Below are 20,016 nucleotides of genomic sequence, written 5' to 3' on the forward strand. Positions count from 1 at the left end.
GCATCGCCGACCCCCGTCACATGATCGGAGGTCGCCGATGCATCTCCATTGTAACCTTAGAGGTCCTTGAGACCTCTATGGTTACTGATGCCGGCCTGGTGTGAGCGCCACCCTGTGGTCGGCGCTCACAGCACACCTGCAATTCTGCTGCATAGCAGCGAACATCAGATCGCTGCTATGTAGCAGAGGCGATCGGGTTGTGCCTGCTTCTAGCCTCCCATGGAGGCTATTGAAGCATGGCAAAAGTAAAAAAAAAAAAGGTAAAAAAAAATGTGAAAAAAAAAATATATATAAAAGTTTAAATCACCCCCTTTCGCCCCATTCAAAATAAATCAATAAAAAAAAATCAAATCTACACATATTTAGTATCGCTGCCTTCAGAATCACCTGATCTATCAATAAAAAAAAGCATTAACCTGATCGCTAAACAGCATAGCGAGAAAAAAATTTGAAACGCGACATTGCATTAAAATGCAATAACGGGCAATCTAAAGAATGTATCTGCACCGAAATAGTATCATTATGTATCATGCGTATTGCCAGCTAGGCACGCAAAAAATAAGCCCTCAACCGACCCCAGATCATGAAAAATGGAAACGCTACGGATATCGGAAAATGGCGCAATTTTTTTTTTTTTAGCAAAGTTTGGAATTTTTTTTTCACCACATAGATAAAAAATAACCTAGTCATGTTAGGTGTCTATGAACTCGTACTGACGTGGAGAATCATAATTGCAGGTCAGTTTTAGCATTTAGTGAACAAGTGTGAGATTGCCCTTTTTTTGCAATTTCACCGCACTTGGAATTTTTTTCCCATTTTCTAGTTCATGACATGCTAAAACCAATGATGTCGTTCAAAAGTAAAACTCGTCCCGCAAAAAATAGGCCCTCACATGGCCATATGGACGGAGAAATAAAAAAGTTATGGCTCTGGGAAGGAGGGGAGCGAAAAACGAACACGGAAAAATGGAAAATCCCAAGGTCATGAAGGGATTAAACACTTAATCTGGGGATACCCAGGTATTTATTACTACTGTACTGTTAGGGTATGTGCACACGCTGAAAAAACCACTGAAACAAAAACCAGTGCAATAGTCCATAATGTACATGAATAGTACAAAATTTATTAATAAATACAAAAATCTCTAACAGAAGAAAGAGGCTAAAATCGGCAATCAGAGTGCACACTGAATTGCAAGGAAGTGGGGTGGCAAAACAACACAATTAGAAAAAATGGCATAGTCCTCATAGTAACTAAGGTACTGTATATAAAACACATCGTATATTTGCAGAGAGCATTGCTACATTCATAATGAGAGATTCACCGGTGTAGATAGACAATAATCAACAGGGTACATACTCTGTGCATGAAATAACATACCTTGTAGACAATGCAAAGTGTGCCACGCCGTCTCCCGCCCTACCCGACGCGCATTTCGGTTTAACCTTCCTTAGGGGGCGTGCCAAGATTAAAAAATCCAATCCATTTATAGTTACCATGTCCGCAGAAACACCAATCAACAACCGCAAACCAGACATGCCAACCGGCGCTGATACACACGGGCCCATGTGATCACGCAGCAGGAGGCGGACGGAAACGGAAGAGATCAGGACGGAATAGCGGTCGGCGCATGCACGGAAGTTGTAAACCAGCCATGTTGTTACAGGGCAAAATGGCATAAGGATATTAATTGAATAACCAGAATACAGGGTAAGTATAAATATAAATAACGTATATACCCGAGGCATTAACCTATAAACTACACGGCCATATTGGGCTCAACATGAAAAAAACAATAATGATCACCCACAGTGAATGCGTAGATCGCTAAGTATATAGACGCATACAGGAACCTACAGCTACATAGGGCAAGAAATATTCACCATCAGAAAAGACATATTAAAATATACAAAGACAATTATACAGATATATGCATTGGAATGCAAAACACACATCGAAACCACCTCAACACAATCTAGTGTGGGTATATATATAATGTTTTACAAAACAGCCCTGAACCACACGGCACAAATTTACATAATAGATCAAACATATATAAATGAAACAAAGAAAAAATAATTTGCTATGCAGTGCAGCGGCTTCATTATCACACGATGTTCACTAGGTTTCCCATCTAAACTTCATGTGGGTTCCACGGACAGGGAATATAACACTAAAATTAGACCAGAAGAAATAATAAAAGTTAAAAGCAGAAATGCAAAAACAGAATGTGGATGAAAGCACAATTCAGATGCACAACAGCCAGAGGACTAAAGGAATGGAGCAAACGAAAGACCCTCATACAGGCCAAATGGTTGGACTGTTTTTAATTGCCAAATCCACCTCGTCTCCAGTCTTCCCAATCGTTTAGATAAACCCCCACCTCTAATATTAATCTTAACGGTGTCAATGCCCCTTACCCTAAGAAGGCTACTGTCACAGTTATGACATTTTTTGAAGTGACGGGGTAGAGTTTTAAGAGTGGAGGTGTCCGTGTGGCCAGCTGCTGCCTGAATCCCCAACACGTGTTCTCTCGTGCGGACCTTAAGTTGGCGTGTTGTCAATCCAACATAAATTAGTCCACATGGACATGTCGCAATAGTAGACAACATATCGAGTAGTGCAAGTGATATGCTGTCTAATCTTATATTGTTTGGTGCCATCAGAATTAACAAATGTGTCACACCTATCAATATTGGGGCAGGCGACATAACTGCCACACGGAGCACATCCACCCCTTGTTGGATAGTTATCTACAAACGTAGTTTTCTTATGGCAGGTATAATGACTGGAGACGAGATGGTCCTTCAGGTTTTTTGCTCGTCTAAATGCCAAGGATAGTTTCTCAGGAATAAATTTGGCGATGACAGGGTCAACCCTAAGGATAGGCCAAGCCCTTTGCAATATAGATCTTATCCTATCAGACTGAGAGCAAAAGGTGGTAACAAATCTCACCTTTTGGGAGTCTCTGGGACAAGGTGTAGATTCACTACCATATAGAAGGGCATGACGAGAGGCATGTTTAGCTATGTTAAACGCATGCTTAATAGACCTTTTACTATAACCACATGATCTGAAATGCTCTTTCAACTCCTTCGCCCTACATTCCAAATCAGTATCGGACGAACATATCCGTCGGAGACGGAGGAATTGTCCAACCGGCACCGATCTGATCATATGACATGGATGACCCAAGGATGCATGTAACAATGTGTTAGTAGCTATTTCCTTTCGAAAGATGTCAGTCTGCAGGTTACCAGTAGGGTCCCTCCTTATCGTCACATTCAGGAAATCCAAAGAAGTGCCACTATATACGAATGTCAGATGAATATTGAGGTCATTACTATTCAGGGTCTGGAAAAGTTGCTCAAGGTCGACAGGAGTGCCCTGCCAGATGAAGAAGATATTGTCAATGTCCAGCTTCCAAAAGGGGACACGGTCCATGGACCCCAATTCATCTGACAGGAAGAGGTCCCTCTCCCAGAGCCCCAAGAATAAACCAGCATAGGATGGCGCCACGTCCACCCCCATGGCGGTACCCTGGAGCTGCAGGTAGAAGTTCCCCTTAAACACAAAAAAGTTGTGCGTTAGAGTGAACTCCAAAAGTTCCAGCAGAAGCTCCCTGAGACCTATAGATAAGGAGGACGTATCCAGAAAGAAACGTACTGCAGATAAACCATCCTTATGTTTAATGTTGGTATATAGGGACTCAACATCCGCTGAAACAAGTAGAGTATCCTTCTCCAAATGCAGTCCGTCAACCCTGCGCAACAAATAACCCGTATCTTTCAGAAAGGAGGGGAGGCCTGAGACAAGACGTTGCAGATGATAATCAATCCATTTATTAACATGCTCCAGAAAGTTCCCCCTGCCAGAAATGATTGGTCTGCCAGGTGGTGAGAAGACACTTTTATGAATTTTCGGGAGAAGGTAAAGGGTGGAAATCGTGGGTTTAGGAACCATCAAAGCCGACTTTAAGTCGATAAGTGATAATGCCGTCCTCAAAAGCACGTTTAAAGATATTATCAAGTGAGAAGAGTATGCTGAGAGAGGATTATATGCAAGCCTCCGATAACATGTGGCGTTATTTAGTAGCCGGAAGGCTTCTCTCGTACATACTAGTAGGCCTAAGGACGACATTGCCGCCTTTTGTCAGCCGGTTACAAAACTATATCCGGTAGTTCCTGAAGATACCTCACCCGATCCCTCTCTCTCGGTGTAAGATTATCATTGATCAAAAATTTCGGTATTTTATATAGTTCCTCCATCACCACCTTGACAAACAACTCAACATTGGCACATGTTGAAAGTGGGGGAAACTTGCTGGAGCGTGGACGGATTGTAGTAGGGATCTTGCCTCCTCCTCCCGTATGTTCAATTGCCAATTCCTCCAGAATTCTCAGAGCTTCCTGTTCCTCTTCTGTAGGGAAGAGAGAATCAACATTAGTGGTGTTAAAGTATCTCTTAAATAGAAGTGACCTCGCAAACATATGCAGATCTTTAATGGTGGCAAACAAGTCAAACCTAGATGTAGGTGCAAAGGAGAGACCCTTACCAAGAAGCCCCAAATCTGTGTCTGAAAGTGTATAATGACTAAGGTTAATCACCTTATCTCCACACACTGCGGATTACTGTGCAGACTTTTCCGGACTGATTTTGGTAAACCCGCAGGTAATCCGCACTGTGGATTTCCTGCGGAATTACCGCGGAATTTGTGCAGATTTTATCTGCGATTTTACACATATGGATTCTTATGATGGTGCAGGTGTAAACTGCTTCAGAATCCGCACAAAAAATTGACATGCTGCGGAATAAACAACGCTATTTTTCCGCGCGGATTTCTCCGCAGCATGTGCACTGCGGATTTTGTTTTCCATAGGTTTACATGGTACTGTAAACTCATGGAAAACTGCTGCAAATCTGTAGTGGCCAATCCGCCACGGATCCGCAGCAAAATCCGCAGCGTGTGTGTAAGAGGGTGGTGTGTTATGATCCTTAGTGGTTGAGGATCACAAATTACTCCAGCTAAGTAACAAACATAGGACAAGCTCTAGGGAGGTGGCAAACTGGACTGACCGCAAATCTGAACCTATCCAAACACACTAGAAGTAGCCGGTGAACGTGCCTAAAAATCCTAGACGTCTCGAGTCAGCCTGAGGAACTAACTACCCCTAGAGAGAAAGAAAGACCTCTCTTGCCTCCAGAGAAATAATCCCCAAAGATATAGAAGCCCCCAACAAATAATAACGGTGAGGTAAGAGGAAGGCACATACACAGGGGTGAAAGCAGATTCAGCAAATGAGGCCCACTAATACTAGATAGCAGAAAATAGAAAAGGGAATCTATGCGGTCAGTAAAAAACCCTTACAAAATATCCACTCTGAGATTTCAAGAACCCCCACACCAACTAACGGTGTGGGGGGAGAAACTCAGTCCCCTAGAGCAACCAGCAAGCGAGGAAATCACATTTTAGTGAGCTGGACTAAAAACATAATGAACACTGATAATCAAAAAATGATCAAACAAAAACTTAGCTTGTCTTGGAGAGACTGGGAGCAAGGTAGACACAAGGAATCTGAAGAGCACTGAATACATTGATAGCAGGCAAGGAACTGAGTATCCAGATGAGCTAAATAGGAAACCAACCAAGGATAACGAACCAGCTGATGCTGCCAACCTGCAGAAAGACAACACTACACAGTACCGCTTGTGACCACTAAAGGGAGCCCAAAAATAGAGTTCACAACAGTACCCCCCCCTTGAGGAGGGGTCACCGAACCCTCATCAAGACCCCCAGGGCGATCAGGATGAGCCGCGTGGAAGGCACGAACCAAATCGGCCGCATGAACATCAGAGGCGACAACCCAGGAATTATCCTCCTGACCATAGCCCTTCCACTTAACCAAATACTGAAGCCTCCATCTAGAGATACGAGAATCCAAAATCTTCTCCACCACGTACTCCAATTCGCCCTCGACCAGCACCGGAGCAGGAGGCTCAACAGAAGGAACCACAGGTGCCACATACCTCCGCAACAAAGACCTATGGAACACATTATGAATGGCAAACGATGCTGGGAGATCCAAACAAAAAGACACCGGGTTTAGGATTTCCAAGATCTTATAAGGACCGATGAAGCGAGGCTTGAATTTAGGAGAGGAGACCTTCATAGGAACATACCGAGAAGACAGCCACACCAAATCCCCAACACGAAGTCGGGGACCCACACCGCGGCGGCGGTTGGCAAAGCGCTGAGCCTTCTCCTGTGACAACCTCAAATTGTCCACCACATGGTTCCAAATCTGCTGCAACCTATCCACCACAGAATCCACCCCAGGACAGTCAGAAGGCTCAACCTGACCCGAGGAAAAACGAGGATGGAAACCAGAATTGCAGAAAAAAGGCGAAACCAAAGTAGCAGAACTAGCCCGATTATTAAGGGCAAACTCGGCCAATGGCAAAAAAGTCACCCAATCATCCTGATCAGCAGAAACAAAACATCTCAAATAAGTTTCCAACGTCTGATTAGTTCGCTCGGTTTGGCCATTAGTCTGAGGATGGAAGGCCGACGAAAAAGACAAATCAATGCCCATCTTAGCACAAAAAGTCCGCCAAAACCTGGACACAAACTGGGATCCTCTATCAGACACAATATTTTCAGGAATGCCGTGCAAGCGAACCACATTCTGAAAAAATAGAGGAACCAAATCAGAGGAAGAAGGCAACTTAGGCAAGGGCACCAAATGGACCATCTTGGAAAAACGATCACACACCACCCAGATGACAGACATTTTCTGAGATACTGGAAGATCCGAAATAAAATCCATGGAAATGTGCGTCCAAGGCCTTTTCGGAACAGGCAAAGGCAAAAGCAAACCGCTGGCACGAGAACAGCAAGGCTTAGCCCGAGCACAAATCCCACAAGACTGCACAAAGGAACGCACATCCCGCGACAAGGAAGGCCACCAGAAGGACCTAGCCACCAAATCTCTGGTACCAAAAATCCCAGGATGACCCGCCAACACCGAAGAATGAACCTCGGAAATAACTCTGCTGGTCCATCTATCCGGGACAAACAGTCTCTCTGGTGGACAACGGTCAGGTCTATCCGCCTGAAATTTCTGCAGCACTCGTCGCAAATCTGGGGAAATGGCAGACAAAATCACTCCCTCTCTGAGAATACCAGCCGGCTCAGAAACTCCCGGAGAGTCAGGCACAAAACTCCTAGAAAGTGCATCAGCTTTCACGTTCTTCGAACCAGGCAGGTATGAGACCACGAAGTTGAAACGGGAGAAAAACAACGACCAACGAGCCTGTCTAGGATTCAGGTGCTTGGCAGATTCAAGGTAAATCAGATTTTTGTGATCAGTCAAGACCACCACACGATGTTTAGCTCCTTCAAGCCAATGTCGCCACTCCTCAAATGCCCACTTCATAGCCAACAACTCCCGATTACCAACATCATAATTCCGCTCGGCAGGCGAAAACTTTCTTGAAAAGAAAGCACATGGCTTAATCACAGAGCCATTAGAGCTTCTCTGCGACAAAACAGCCCCTGCTCCAATCTCAGAAGCATCAACCTCGACCTGGAAGGGGAGAGAGACATCTGGCTGACATAAGACTGGAGCTGAAGAAAACCGGTGCTTCAGCTCCCGAAAGGCCTCCACAGCCGCAGGAGACCAATTAGTCACATCAGAACCCTTCTTGGTCAAATCCGTCAAAGGTTTAACCACGCTAGAAAAATTAGCGATGAAACGACGGTAAAAATTAGCAAAACCCAAGAACTTCTGAAGACTCTTAACAGACGTGGGCTGAGTCCAGTCATGAATAGCCTGGACCTTGACTGGGTCCATCTCCACAGTAGAAGGAGAAAAAATAAAACCCAAAAAGGAGACCTTCTGTACTCCGAAGAGGCATTTTGAGCCCTTCACAAATAAAGCATTAGCACGCAGGACCTGAAACACCATCCTGACCTGCTTCACATGGGACTCCCAATCATCAGAAAAGACCAAAATGTCATCCAGATAAACAATCATAAATTTATCCAGATATTCTCAGAAGATGTCATGCATGAAGGACTGAAACACAGAAGGAGCATTAGAGAGTCCAAAAGGCATCACTAAGTACTCAAAATGGCCTTCGGGCGTATTAAATGCTGTTTTCCATTCATCTCCCTGCTTAATGCGCACAAGGTTATACGCACCACGGAGATCTATCTTGGTGAACCAACTGGCACCCATAATCCGAGCAAACAAATCAGACAATAGTGGCAAAGGATACTGAAATTTGACTGTGATTTTATTCAGAAGACGATAATCTATACAAGGTCTCAAAGAACCGTCCTTCTTGGCCACAAAAAAAAATCCTGCACCAAGAGGGGAAGAGGATGGGCGAATATGTCCCTTCTCCAAAGACTCCTTTATATAACTTCGCATCGCGGCATGCTCTGGTATAGACAAATTAAAAAGTCGTCCCTTAGGGAATTTACTACCAGGAATTAAATTTATAGCACAGTCACAATCCCTATGAGGAGGCAGGGCACACGACCTGGGCTCATCAAATACATCTTGGTAGTCAGACAAAAACTCAGGGACCTCAGAAGGAGTGGAAGAAGCAATAGACACCAACGGAGTATCGCCATGAATTCCCTGACAACCCCAACTTGACACAGACATAGCTTTCCAATCTAAAACTGGATTATGAGCTTGCAGCCATGGCAGACCCAAAACGACAACATCATGCAAATTATGCAGAACAAGAAAGCGAATCACCTCCTGATGTACGGGAGTCATGCACATGGTCATTTGCGTCCAATACTGAGGCTTATTCTCAGCCAATGGCGTAGCATCAATTCCCCTCAGAGGAATAGGAAATTCCAAAGGCTCCAGGACAAAACCACAGCGCCTGGCAAACGACAAATCCATCAGATTCAGGGCAGCACCCGAATCCACAAAAGCCATAACCGGGTAGGATGACAAAGGTCAAATCAAAGTAACAGACAAAATAAATTTAGGCTGTATAGTACCAATGGTGACAGGTTTAGCGATTTTTTTAAGCGTTTAGAGCATGCTGAGATAACATGAGTAGAATCACCACAGTAAAAGCACAACCCATTTTGACGTCTATGACTTTGTCGCTCCATTCTGGTCAGAGTTCGGTCACATTGCATAGACTCAGGTCTCTGTTCAGAAAATACTGCCAAAGGATGAGCAGATTTGCGCTCCCGCAAACGCCGATCAACCTGAATGGCTAAAGCCATAGAATCACTCAGACTTGCAGGGGTAGGAAACCCCACCATAACATTCTTAACGGCCTCAGAAAGACCTTCTCTGAAATTTGCAGCCAGGGCACACTCATTCCATTGAGTAAGCACCGACCATTTCCGAAATTTTTGACAATACACCTCTGCTTCATCCTGACCTTGAGAGATAGCCAGCAACGCTTTTTCTGCCTGATTCTCAAGATTAGGCTCCTCATAAAGCAGTCCAAGAGCCAGAAAAAATGCATCTACATTAAGCAATGCAGGATCTCCTGGCGCCAGAGAGAAAGCCCAATCTTGAGGGTCGCCACGCAACAAGGAAATAACAATTTTAACTTGCTGAGCGGAATCACCAGAGGAACGAGGTCTCAGAGATAGAAATAACTTACAATTATTCTTAAAATTTAGAAACCTATATCTATCTCCAGAAAACAACTCAGGAATGGGTATCTTTGGTTCTGACATAGGGCTATGAATAACAAAATCCTGAATACTTTGCACCCGTGCAGTAAGATGATCCACACTAGAAGTCAGAGTCTGAACATTCATGTCTGCAGCTGAGCTCCAAAACCACCCAGAGTTCAAGGGGATGAAAGAAGCTAAACAGACTGCAGCAAAGGAAAAGCGGCAGGAAAAAAAAAATGTACTCAGGTCTTCTTTTTATCCCACTTCTGCGATGCATTAAACACTTTTTGGCCTGCTATACTGTTATGATCCTTAGTGGTTGAGGATCACAAATTACTCCAGCTAAGTAACAAACATAGGACAAGCTCTAGGGAGGTGGCAAACTGGACTGACCGCAAATCTGAACCTATCCAAACACACTAGAAGTAGCTGGTGAACGTGCCTAAAAATCCTAGACGTCTCGAGCCAGCCTGAGGAACTAACTACCCCTAGAGAGAAAGAAAGACCTCTCTTGCCTCCAGAGAAATAATCCCCAAAGATATAGAAGCCCCCAACAAATAATAACGGTGAGGTAAGAGGAAGGCACATACACAGGGGTGAAAGCAGATTCAGCAAATGAGGCCCACTAATACTAGATAGCAGAAAATAGAAAAGGGAATCTATGCGGTCAGTAAAAAACCCTTACAAAATATCCACACTGAGATTTCAAGAACCCCCACACCAACTAACGGTGTGGGGGGAGAAACTCAGTCCCCTAGAGCAACCAGCAAGCGAGGAAATCACATTTTAGCGAGCTGGACTAAAAACATAATGAACACTGATAATCAAAAAATGATCAAACAAAAACTTAGCTTGTCTTGGAGAGACTGGGAGCAAGGTAGACACAAGGAATCTGAAGAGCACTGAATACATTGATAGCAGGCAAGAAACTGAGTATCCAGGTGAGCTAAATAGGAAACCAACCAAGGATAACGAACCAGCTGATGCTGCCAACCTGCAGAAAGACAACACTACACAGTACCGCTTGTGACCACTAGAGGAAGCCCAAAAATAGAGTTCACAACAGTGGTGCTGTTATGGACAGTAAGGAACACGCTGTCACTTTAAGAGACTACACCCCCTTGTCTGGTGTGACGGGATGTTCTGTTTCTCCTCTGCAAGAGGCTGTGTGAAGGTGCTGGACTGAGCAGAGGGTGGGGGTGGAGCCTGATCAGCGTGTGTGAGCTGAAGCTGCTGCAGAGAGAACTTTGTGCTGTTTTCTGCAAGAGAGGACCCACAGCCTGTAACAGAGTGGACTTGTGAGATTTGACAGACTTTATTTACAGTTTCCAGGAGCACCTCCAGGACCCAGAAGCAAGGAGAAGACCAAGTTTCATGGAACTGGCAGAAAGCCGTGCGCACCACCGTACTGGACTGTTGGGGGCCCCTGGGACTGGATCTGAGTCCCCAACATCACCGTGAGTTTGTTCCTGTTTTGTGCACATGTCAGGGCCTAGTGTAGGCTTCAATAGTCAGAACACGACAGCCGTGAAGCCTGCTTAGTAAAGGCCAGGAAGGTTTTTTGTAGAGTAGCATCATTATTTGTTTATTGTTTGCATTTACTTGTGTGACGTATGTTTATTCTGTAACCGTTGGAGCACCGTGCTATTTTACGGACAAGCTAAAGAATATAACTCTTGTAAATTATGTTTTGCCATTGCATATCCCTGTTTGCATCTTCCTCATCCACTTCATTCCTTGCCTTCCAATAAATCTACCCTTTGTTGTTTGTACCTCATCTTGTGTACGGTAGTCTTTCTGCACCGTGGTGGTTCCCCGGCCATCCCTTCATGTGCACATACCCTTAATCTGAGGTGAGTCTCTACTCAGGCATATAATTTGCATTGGCTGCAGCCAGTCCCAAAATCTTCAGCGCCAAAACACCCACAGGAAATCAAGGTTCAGCATCTTATCGGCTGATACAGAGCCCACATGCTGGGGACTTACAGTTCTGAAGCCTCAATATACGGTACGGGACAGCACTTCAGTGGGGCTTGTCGGGATCCCTATCAATACGAATGGTACAGGATACCGTCTCTCTTACAGCAGTCACTCACAAATTCTCCTGAGAACAAACTGCCTGAATCTGCACAGGATAAATGATTTCTGTTGCTTTACAGCTCAGCACAGCAGGGACTCCATAGAGCTCCAAAGTCACATAGCTCTCATGAGTACACTGTAATTGTTCCACAACAGAACCACAGGTTCACCAGAGGAAGGGATTAAAACCTTCACTAAAGGTACCGTCACACTAAACGATATCGCTAGCGATCCATGACGTTGCAACGTCCTGGATAGCGATATTGTTGTGTTTGACACGCAGCAGCGATCAGGATCCTGCTGTGATATAGCTGGTCGTTGATTAAAGTTCAGAACTTTATTTGGTCGTCAGATCGCCGTGTATCGTTGTGTCTGACAGCAAAAGCAACGATACCAGCGATGTTTTACAATGGTAACCAGGGTAAATATCGGGTTACTAAGCGCAGGGCCGCGCTTAGTAACCCGATGTTTACCCTGGTTACCAGTGTAAAATGTAAAAAAACAAACAGTACATACTCACCTTCTGATGTCTGTCACACGTCCCTCGCTGTCCGCTTCCTGCACTGACTGAGCGCCCGCCGTAAGTGAAAGCACAGCACAGTCAGTGCAGGAAGCGGATGCCGGGGGACGCGAAGGTGAGTATGTACTGTTTGTTTTTTTACATTTTACACTGGTAACCAGGGTAAACATCGGGTTACTAAGCGCGGCCCTGTGCTTAGCAACCCGATGTTTACCCTGGTTACCCAGGGACCTCGGCATCGTTGGTCGCTGGAGAGCGGTCTGTGTGACAGCTCTCCAGCGACCAAACAGCGACGCTGCAGCGATCGGCATCGTTGTCTGTATCGCTGCAGTGTCGCTTAGTGTGACGGTACCTTAACACAAGCAGCAAACCAGTCTTTACAGAGTCCAAACTTCTAACTTCACATCAGCTGCCCCATGCTGTTTCTCACAGAGCAGTTTCTCTTCTCCCCCTCCCTTCCTCTCTCATGAGCTTCTCCGCCCACACATTTTCCCCCAGGGTCTTTTCTCTCAGTTCAGATGTGCAGAAACAGCAGGGTCCTAATGCTCTCCTCACCGTTTACACAAAGTTAAGAGATAAGCTCTTCCGTGATATAGTTAAATATTTTGAATAATATATGACCCTGCTCTTTCCACTTCTATGGGAATAGTAATATAGTGGATGGAGTGGGGTAATGCATTACACCACTGCTCCCATAGAAGAGGATGGAACGGGGTGAAAAAAAAAACACCATAAGAGGAAAAACCTCCACTAACTTTTAGAAAAAAAAAACAGTACACAGGTAAAGGTGCTTACCTGTTGCGGCCTCCAAACAAATGCACTATCAAGTTGCAGCGGACCCAAGTTAAAATGGCAACTACACAGGTGCAATAATACCGATGAGGCAGCCAGCCTACAATCAGGGATTGGCCGCTTGGCATACCAGTGCAGACAAATAAACTGTATGTGGCGTGTTCACACAGAAATGCAGAGCATCTGACTTAAAGCCTATTAGTGACGCCATATGGCGGGCTTAATCAGTGCTGACTAATGCATCCTGTGTGAACAGCGGCCACAGTATACAGAGCCAACTGTAGAAGTTAGAGGAGGTTTTTCCTCTTATGGTGTTTTTTGTTTAGAGTAGGACCGGCAAGATACAAGGACCCTTGACGTGGGTTGCCGGCTTAAGTATTGTGGCCATAATATAAACCAATACCTTTCATACATTATTATGTTTTTGTGCACTTTATATCTTTCAGGGTGCAGTTGGACCCCAGTTGGCTCTGTATACTGGGGCCGCTGTTCACACAGGATGCATTAGTCAGCACTGATTAAGCCCGCCATATGGCGTCACTAATAGGCTTTGAGTCAGATGCTTTGCATTTCTCTGTGAACACGCCACATACAGTTTATTTGTCTGCAATGGTATGCCAAGCGGCCAATCCCTGATTGTAGGCTGGCTGCCTCATCGGTATTATTGCACCTGTGTAGTTGCCATTTTAACTTGGGTCCGCTGCACCTTGATAGTGCATTTGATGGAACGGAGTGACCCTGCTCTGTCCACTTCTATGGGAGCAGTGCTGCAAAGCATGACTCCACAGCTTCCACTTTTTTGGGCACAGAGGCGTAATGCGTGACCCCGCTCCATCCACTTCTATGGGAGCAGTGGTGTAATGCATGACCCTACTCTGTCCACTTCTTTGGGAGTAGTGGTGTAATGTGTGACCCCACTCTCTACTTCTATGGGAGCAGTGTTTTAATGTGTGACCCTGCACCATCCACTTCTACATTAGTAGTCATGTAATGTGTGACCTTGCTCCATCCACTTTTTTGGGAGCAGTCGTGTAATGTTTGACCCTGCTCAATCTACTTTTATGAGGGTGGTACTGTAGTGGAGTTAGCAGAGTCATACATTACACTAATCCTCCCATAAAAGTGGACAAAGTGGGGTCACATCTTACATACATTAGATACTGCGTCTGTGTGATACACTCCGCTAAGCTCAATATGTTATCCTATCTTGTGATAAACTGCCCTTAGCCCTGTATCTAATCCCAGGGTGTGTCACTCTAAGTGTATCTAATTGTGCACGTGATGCACTCCTTGAATCTGACCCCAGATTATGATACAGCGAGCAGCACCAACTAAAAGAGCCGCAGCTGCAGTCTGTCCTCAGTGACACTGTACTTGTCAGTACCACTTTGCAGTCACCAACAAAATGGCTCCTCACTGTGATCCTACACTTCATCCTCTCTTATCCTGCTGCAAACACCCAGAAGAGGAGTGACATCACACACATGTGATCAGATTCTGCCCACATTTACTGCAGTCCTAATATGAGCAGGTTGTACACTAGTTTTTCATGGCAAATTTCAGAAGCTGCTCCCCCTAGTGTTTAAAAGTGGAAATAAACCTTTTAAAATTATTTTTTATATTTTACTTCATTAAAAACAAATATTATTTTTTAAAAACATTAAAATATTAATTCTTTACATTTTTTTTCAATTGTTGATAAAACATTTTTTTATGAACCCTCCGTTTAAATTTGCACTTATTCAAAGTGCCACTAACACCTCAGCTGCCTCTACCAGTGACCCTACCACCACAGCTGAGAGAGCAATCTATAAAACTAGGCATTTTAATCAAATGCTCCCTCTTCTCCACCAACTATCTCCATGAAGTTCAAACGTTGACTATTCACCATATCTAATGAAAACATGTATACAGGATACTTGATGTAGAGATACATATGTAAGGAGATAGGAGAAAGGAAGTGAGAGATTCACACAGATACCTAACTGAGCTTGAGTGAGTGAACACCACCGTCTACTGGCCAAAGGCTATAAGAAGAGGAAAATGGAAATGATTGTATCTTGCGGAACCATGAAGCAGAGCTTCTCGGTAGGGAGGATGAGCAGGAGACACCAGGTCATGTGACAACTGTGTCGTAGTTAGGAAATATAGAAGTCACAGGAGAGTAGGTGAGAGGAGAAGTCAAAAGCTGAACCTGTATCAGGTCAGACGTATGGAAGCCTCTGAGCTGGCTTATAGCTGCAACCACCAGCATGAGACAAATCAATGAAGAGGAGCCTCAGTCTTGAGTAAAGAAGAGGGACCAAATGAAGAGAACCAAAGGAACCAGAGGGATAGAGATGACTGTGAAAACTGACCAAGGGGATCAAGATGACCGGCTAACCAGATGGATTGAGATGACTGCGAGAGCTGACCAGAGGGATTCAGATGACCATGAGAGCAGACAAACAAAACCCAGACAAGGGAGCCCAGATAAAGGGACGATTGTGTGAGCTGTGAATTGAGGTGTATAGTATGGTACAGAGGTGTCCAAGGCCACGTTTCTGGTGAAGAAGAGGGTAAAGAAATGCATTGCTGAATCAACTCTTCGACAAGAGACTTGCGTCCTAACGGAGTAGTATCACTGACACACTTTGGGGCCTGTACTGTGATTATTACTGCAAACATAGTGACCAAGCAACGATGGTAATGACCACAAGACGGACGCTGACGTATTATAGACAAGGGTATTAGACCGAGACATCATTACTTACAGTAATCGTTTATTTGTTCACATAATAGAGTTGTATTATTATAATTCTTGTAATAAGTTCCACACTCAGAACTGATATTTTCATATTATAAAATATTTTACCGTAATCCAATCATTTGGTAACCCATTAACCTTATGAACTAGACCCCCAATGGTTTGTGTTAAGTAAATTAATAATATTTTCTACTGCGTCTTCATCTTCTGCACCGTCTTCATAAAGTCACTTATCTGGACTTAGTACACTTCCACTTCATGCCATCCACAGAGGGATTCCCTCTTGATGAGTGTTGGACTGCGACTGACCAGGGTGCGCACACTAGATGGGACCCAGCTTGAGCACGCTGAATAAAGCAATGGACTGTAGAAGCTGCACCCATCACCAACAGCTCAGAATTAATGCACTTTATTTTGTTAACAGGATTGAAAACAGAGACATCAGTGAAAATAGCATAAACCTGCCAAGCAGTGGTGGGGAGGGTTATACAGAGCTCATAAATATGGAGGAATACATGGCAACAGGTTCACAAGTCCTCTAGTGATAATCGCCTGCTGGTAAAACACATCAGTGACACATCACTGTAATCAGGGTCTCTGTCTCTATAATATACTGCTCTCAGCTTAGGTAGCAAAAACCTGTTGACAGATTTGCTTTAAGCACATGCTGTGCTGTTCTTGCCTTCAAAAGTGACAAAATTGCTGATCTAGGCTCTAACGCAGAGAACATAGCCAGACCGCCCATCTATTGATGTGATTATGTGTTCAATAAGCAAGGAAGTTAAATTTCAGCAGTAACTTGATTGTCATGTCTAGGTGAGCTTAATTTAATGTTATGTTTTGTGTAATACCCTCTCCTAATCTCTAGATGTCATGCTTACGGCCTTCTCACAGGAAGCGACTGGTTATCTGTTCCCATAAAATGTAAGATACAAATATAATTAAATTGGCTTGGAACCTGTTAATACATGCAGTAAGTAGAGTGACACAAACTGTAAAATTAACAGCATAATGATAAAATTGTAGGGCTGCATGCTCACAATGTGAATTTGCTGCCAATTTGTCTGATTTTCCAACTGCATATAAACAGCAAAGTGCAAAGTATACTGATGAAATTTAATGTTTGCTCCACATATTGCAGATATTCGATACACAGAAATTGATATGCAATGCAGATCAAATCCTCAGCATGCCAGTTTATTATGTTGAATTAATTGTCAACCTGTGACAGCAACATTAACAGCTCGTCACTCTATCACCTCATCGACGCTCCCGTGACATGATCGCGGCTCGCCTATGAGTTGCCATGAAAGTCAGGGATCTACTGAAGACCCTTGTGTCTGTCATCATGGTACTTCTGTGAAAACCACCCTATGGCTGCCATTCATAGAAGATCTTGATTTTTGCTATATATGATAGCAGGTTCAAGTCTCCTAAGGGAAACAACAAATACGTTAACAAGTGAAAAAAAAATTCATATATTGTTTTCATTTAAAAAAAAAAACTTCAAATCATCCCCTTTCTCCAATTAACAATTACAAAATAACAAAAAAATGTATATATTTGGTATGGCTGAGTTCGTAAAATTCTGATCTATCAAAACATAAAATAAATTAATCTAACCACTAAATGGTGTAACGAGATAAAAAAACAAAACGTCAGAAATACAGTTTTTCAGTCACTGTGACAACAGAAACATTTTTTAATAACAGGCTATCAAAAGATCGTATCTACCCCAAAATGGCATCAATAAAAACATCAACTCGGGGAGCAAAAAAAGAAGCCCACACAAATCTGTATTAAGTGATGGCTGAGCACTAAAATGCTCAACTGGTCGGTACTCGAATCGAATAGGGCAGACACCCAGAACGGGCTGGACTCCAGTACCGATGTCAACGGGAAACTCAAGCATTTTTCCAGAAGACCCTATCAAAAGGGGTGGGGAGCAGGGCCGGTTCCAGGTTTTCATGGCCCCTGGGCGAGAGAGTCTCAGTGAGCCCCTTTAGCACATACCATAATTCATGATGCAGATATGAAGTCTAGTATCCAAACAATAATCAATAAGCATATCAAAAAACTGGGGTCGAGAGAACGCTCGTGTCACCCCCTTACTAATATTATCAAGATATATTGGGTTATTAGGACAACTCCAAAGAACATGTAAAACAAGAGAAAGGAGTGAACCAGTCCCACAAAGCATAATAAAATAAAATAATACTTTATTTTTACAGAAAATCATATCAACAAACACATAAATTCAGTAAACTGCTGTTATAGCAAATACGGAAGGAGATTAAGGAGGAAACATACAGGTAAACTGAGTAGCCTGCAGGGAAACTAATACATCCAAAGGAGATTACATGGGAATAGTAAGTAATTGTTAATACAAATGCCGGCGTATAGGAGTTTGACACTCCTACAGTGCTCCCAATCAAGCAGTCAAACAGTCATTCCCATGATCTTACCCATAATGTAAACGGATGGTTCTCCAAGGCACTCAGCAGCCCTTTGAAGTGTGTTTCGCTGCCTAGCTTTCTCAAAAGGGGGTAAACCACTGATCGATCCCACTTGTATAAATACCTCACATACCGGAACTGCACCCGACTTCCGGCACACATATGACTGGAAACCTGTTCCACCTCCCCCCGCAGCCGTCAAAGCCGCGCTCATATGTGGATGGAACCCCGCCCTCTGATGTCAAATGACATGTGTGCACGGCAAGTAGTGATAGCCGCGGAGGGGGGAGACAACCCGGGACCCAGAGCGCACGCGCGCACTGTCGGTGGCCATCTTTCTGAAGACCATAGATGCGGCCATTATATACAGTAGAAGAGAAAAAAGAATAAATATGTGAAACAATGGCCGGATTGCTACCCTCATCTTGTGATCAATCACAACAGTATATATAACAACAAGTGACAAAATCAATAAATCTGTTTGTGGTAAGTGTCACGATATATTTACAAAGCAACAAATTACTGATATAATAAAGTGACAATAGTGCATACATGTTCATAGCAATACTATAGTATAATATAATATATATATATATATATATATATAAAGACAATGTGAAGAAGTATGTCTTGAAGAAAGACATCCTTTTCTTTATTGGGGCAGCAAAGCGATCATAATGGACTCCAAAACGGCCACAGATCAACCCATATAGACGGAGCCGTGCAGACAGTATGAGTCAAACATGAGTCAGCTTTCCTAAAATATAATTTTTTTTGCATTTCCCCTTTTGAATGTTTGTTTGAAAATTATTTTGAAACTTACCATATTATGGTCACTGCTTCCCAAATGCTCCCGGACCTGTAAATCTAAAATTGTATCTGATTTATTTGACAGAACCAGATCCAGCAAATCACCTCCCCTGGTCAGTTCATCTACCAGCTGAGAGAGGTAATTGTCCTGAATTATGGATAAGAACTTGCAGTTTTTAGCACAACTAGAAGACTCTATGTCCCATTGAATGTCTGGATAGTTAGAATCCCCCATAATAATGACCCTATTTTTATTTGCTGCCTTTTTAATTTCCTGCAGCATTTCATCCTCTACCTGTTCAGCTATATTAGGAGGCTTGTAGCAAACTCCAATTAGCAGTCGAATTGTTTGGCTCACTGATAATTTTTTTCCTATGCCTCCTGCCTGGGCGTGGCACTTTGGTGTCGTTTTCATATTTTAAATTGCCTTTTTCTTTATTGTATTTATTTACTTGTGTCTTAATTATTTTGCAATAAAATTAAGACAATTTTATTTAGCTCAGGTGCTCATTTTCCTTTGGTTTCTACATACAGTATAGGTCTCATATAGTATTCCATGCAGAATGGGCCCTGTATATAGCTCCATACAGAATGGGCCCCATATAATGATCCATACAGAATCATCCCCATATAATGTTCCATATAGAATTGATCCCATATATTGCACCATACAGAATGGGCCCATATATTGCTCCATACATACGAGGCAGAGAGACGGGACCTGCGGCCAGCGGGGAACGAGGATAGGTAAGTATTGCAAACAGTTTAAAACAAGGGAGGGCCCCGGCAATTGCCCCGTAGCGTGCCGGTGTTCCCAGTTCCTCGCTTGCTCAGGGCCCTGACGCTTGCCCGGGTGCACTGGGTGGTGACTCTGTCCATGCTGGATGGTGTGGTGTGGAACTCCCAGACTGGTAAAGCCTATGCACTAAGTGCAAGGGCTGCCAACAAT

Source organism: Ranitomeya variabilis, chromosome 2, assembly GCF_051348905.1.
Source record: "Ranitomeya variabilis isolate aRanVar5 chromosome 2, aRanVar5.hap1, whole genome shotgun sequence".
NCBI lineage: Eukaryota > Metazoa > Chordata > Amphibia > Anura > Dendrobatidae > Ranitomeya > Ranitomeya variabilis.